This window comes from Vanacampus margaritifer, chromosome 2, assembly GCF_051991255.1.
Source record: "Vanacampus margaritifer isolate UIUO_Vmar chromosome 2, RoL_Vmar_1.0, whole genome shotgun sequence".
In the NCBI taxonomy this organism is placed as follows: domain Eukaryota; kingdom Metazoa; phylum Chordata; class Actinopteri; order Syngnathiformes; family Syngnathidae; genus Vanacampus; species Vanacampus margaritifer.
The window spans coordinates 37,113,373-37,117,527 of NC_135433.1; the positions used below are offsets into that span (position 1 = coordinate 37,113,373).

The 4,155-nt window shown below is 34.8% G+C and overlaps 1 long non-coding RNA gene across 1 annotated transcript; it reads right to left on the minus strand.

The window, feature by feature from the left end:
* Nucleotides 1-352: 352 nt before the first annotated feature.
* LOC144044747 (uncharacterized) lies at nucleotides 353-3,434 on the minus strand. The gene is made up of 2 exons (XR_013291345.1): nucleotides 2,919-3,434; nucleotides 353-706 (listed from the first exon to the last, which is right to left on the minus strand). It is a non-coding gene; the product is annotated as an uncharacterized LOC144044747 (long non-coding RNA).
* Nucleotides 3,435-4,155: the final 721 nt, after the last annotated feature.

A 4,155-nucleotide genomic window follows, 5' to 3' on the forward strand; every position in this document is an offset into this window, starting at 1 on the left:
TACGCGACTGACAGTGTAATACAAACTGTGCAGCAACACATTTAGACATTCAACATAACACTACGGTCATGTATTATTTATGAGATGACAACAATTGTTTTTTAAGGAGAAAGCGGGAAAAATTAAATGGCACTGCCATTCATTTCGATTGATTATTTCAGATATGAGTGTTTTGAGTTACTAGCATGGTCACCGTGAGTTTTTTCATTGTCTAATTGTGCATTTATTTTTCACTTGATTTGACCGGAGACACATCTCACCTTGTTCGTCTGTCAGATTTTGGCTTGCAACACCAAGCAAAAATTCCACTAAGTGTCAACGTAAAACTCTGATTCATGAGTCAAGGTACCGCTTTAACTGCAATACTGTTTACTGTTGCTTCCCAATGTATTTGTGGCAACATTTTGCAGTTAATACTAATATATAAAGTTGCCAACAAAGTCCAACTTTATTTTTTTGCTGATTTGCAAAGGTGATGCAGGCTTTCGCGGCAATGAGGCGCACACTCGGCCGCGTTGGGCAACGCGGCGTTGACTGGCATCCGCTGCAAGGCACGTCTTCAGCAGCCCGTTAAACAAAAAGTGAGTTCCCGGCGCGCACGTCGTGCTCTTGACATCTGCTGAGCATCTGTTTGACTGCTCCTCTGCCTTCCGGCGCCAAGACGGTCATCTCACGCACCAAGATTTTGAAACAGCGCAGAACAGCCCTGAGAAAGAGAGACAACAATTTATGCAGACAGTACACACCAGGTATGGGAGCTACAGTCAATTTATTTGGATTTTCAGTATGAAGTTTTCTCGTACCATTATGGTCAGGGTAAAGGTGTCAAACAAAAGTGTGGGGTTCAAACCAGGGATTACATGGCAGGATTACAGTTTACAATTACGATTTAGTTAGGCTATGAAATTATGATTTTAAACCAGGGTTACAGTTTCAAGACAGGTTTATAAGGTTTCAAAGTTGGGTTTGGGGTTTCAAGACAAGGTTGCAGTTTCAAGTTAGGATTTTACACCCAGGTTAATTTTTCAATTTAAGCAAGGGTTTTTTTATCAAAGTTTCAAATTAGGGTTTCATGCCTGGGGTTTGGGGATTCAAATAAGGTTCCCACTTCCCAAGCCTGTCATGTTTTAATATTAGAGTGGCAAACCAGTGTCAGGGTCTAAAAGTAGGATTTCAAACTAGGGTTAGGATTTCAAATTAAGTTTGGAATTTGGGGTTTTACGTTTCAAACCAGGTTTAGATTATAATTTAAAATTTCTAGCCTGGGTTGGGCTTTCAAGATAGTTTGATGGTTTCACATTATGTATTAAAGCCAGAATTACTTTTTTTTTTAATTGGGGTTCAAAGACATGGTTTGGGTGATAAAATTAGTTTGGAAATTTTTTTTAAATTTGGGTTTCAAAATGAATGTTTCACACCTGGGTTGGTTGTTTCAAGTCTAAGTTAGGGTTTCAGATTTGGTTTCTGGGCCACTGTTTTTTTTTGTGTGTGTCTAAATTTAAAAGTACGTATTAAAATTAGGGTTAGTATTTCAAATGAGGTTTGCTGCTTTAAACCTGGTTTAGGGTTAGAAGACAGGTTTAAGGTTGTAGCCCATTCATGCATGCATTATGATAACCTAAATCAAGATTCAATCACCACTTTTGAATAGCTGTCCACTCTAGTGACCAATGTCCCTGAAAGGGTTAAGTTTGGGTGTGAAACCCAGGTTGGTGTTTCAAGACAGTGTATCAGTTTTAAATCAGGTTTAGCAGATTGCTCAACAGGTGTTGATTCATCACATAACAGGAATAGAAAAGTTGCAACACAATGTATTCAAGAATTTCATCAGACTGATTTATGGAGAGAGAAAACAAATGTTCAGCACATTTACGACCCACAAGGTACACCATTGTTTTTACAACCCTATTGTCATTTCAGACCATTTACCATGCTTGAGATTAATTCTTTGAACTCAACACTGAGCAAACTTGGACATTTGTAAAGTGGGGGGCAGGGTTATTATAGTTTTGGAATTTTTCATTTTAGTTAGTTTTTATTTCGTTTTGAGTTTTGGTTTTAAATTTAGTTAGTTGTAATTAGTTTTCACGGTGGTTCTGTTAGTTTTTGTTAGTTTTAGTTATTTCATAAATGCTTAGTTTTAGTTTGGTTTGAGATAGTTTCAGTATTAGTTTTAGTTTAAAAATAAAAAAGTGTATTAACTGTGCGCAGTATTTAAAAAAACACCACAGGGAACAACGTCATCTGAAGGTGCTTTTCTATTGGCTGCTGTTTAATCGACTTAAAATCACATTTAAAATCATCAGCAAAGGCTCATGCATTACATTTATTACCAAAGACTAAAACGAAGGACATTTTTGCTATAATTATCTTTAGCTTTAGTTTTGTAAACATAAAATGTAGTTTCAGTTAGTGTTCGTTTTTTAAAAAGCATTTTCGTTTTTAATTTATTTCGTTTGCGAAATTGTTTTTTTGAGTTTTAGTTTTAGTTTTTTAATTAGTTTTAGTTAACTAATATAACCTTGGTGGGGGGATCCTTAAAGTCTTTATTCAAGGGCACATCATTAGTTTTACAAGTGCAAAAAGAAAAAGAAATGTGAGGGGAGATTCAAATTGAAAACAAATTAAAAGTACTCCAAAAAATATTCATGAGGGAAATAACCCAGGAAAGGAAACCTAACTACAAGCAGAGCATGAAAATGAGCTGCATCCAGTTCCTGCCGGTTTCTTAAGACAACGACAAACATCTTCTGAACATGGTGACAAATCTTGAAAGGGGCAAATACGACAACTAGTTTATACTGAAGATTATTGAATGTCACTCTTCAATCACGCTTTCTACGATAAAGCAACAGCTATTGGTTCTTTTTATAATGTCCATCATGCAGGTTCATTTTATAGTGTAACTTGACACTTACCTTGCTGCCTGGATGCCGTAGCCACTCATAGAGCAGTGGTGCATGTCCTGCGTAGAACTCAAGTTAGATTCATGGAGTCGTTCTTCACAGAGGATAAAGAATACAGTATATAACACTACTTTAATATTGTCTCTTTACATGTGTTGGCTGCAACATTTGTGTTCAAATGTCTGTTGCTTAAAGGGGTATAACACACCCACATTGCCTATGTTAACATTAGTGTCGTTTTAAATGCATGGGCCGCCTTCGGTTGTTGTTGGAATACATCATCGGGCCAAGGAGAGATAAAAAGGTGCTTGCTTTCCAACATGGAAAAGGACAGCACTGTTTCAAATAAATTCAATCACACTTTTCCTAATTGCTGTCATCACGTGACAATGAGTCAAAATATTTGCATCATAATAAAAGAAGTCTCCTAAAATAATTCACATATTCTACCCGTGTAAAGTGTTTCTACAATTATTCAAAAAAGATATATATTAATGCTGTCAAAGTTAAAGTGTTAACTGATTAATTAATCACATAAAATTGTCGCATTAATCATGAATTAACACAAATTAATTGCACTATTAATTTTTACCACATTTAGAATATTTGTTCATCTCAAAATATTGCCATCATTTTTTCCCATTTTAAATTATGCAAGTAATTAACTCTTCAAATTTGGCGGGGAAAAATGTTGATGAAAAGCCTTTTTTATTAAGCGATTAATCGTGATTAATCACAATTCTAAAATGTGAATAATCTGATTACAAAATGTAATCGTTTGACAGCTCTAATATATATACACATGGATAACAAAGCAGAATGTCCCTCTCTTTAATTTATTTTGACTGTAAATATTTGTTTCTTGAGTTCATTGAAAACTTTATTTGATTTTTACAACTTTTGAGAGGATTATTTTATTTCTACTGTCTGTAACGTGAAGTAGTCTATAAATTCAATTGTATAGTTTGAAAATCAGTTGGAAAAACATCAATAATCAATTGATATTGACTGCATGGTATGTTGTTTATTTGACCAGACATTTTATTCCTTGACACCAACCAACAGCTGCAATCAGAATAATCCTGATTTTAAGGATCAAAGTTATCAAAATTGCACTAATAAGTTTTGACGCACACAAACGGAGAGTTAAATCCAGACCATAAAATTGGAATATGTAATCTAATCCGATTTCAGAATTCGTTTTTGGTTTTGAACGACTCATTTTTAAGAATTGATCCAATCCATGATC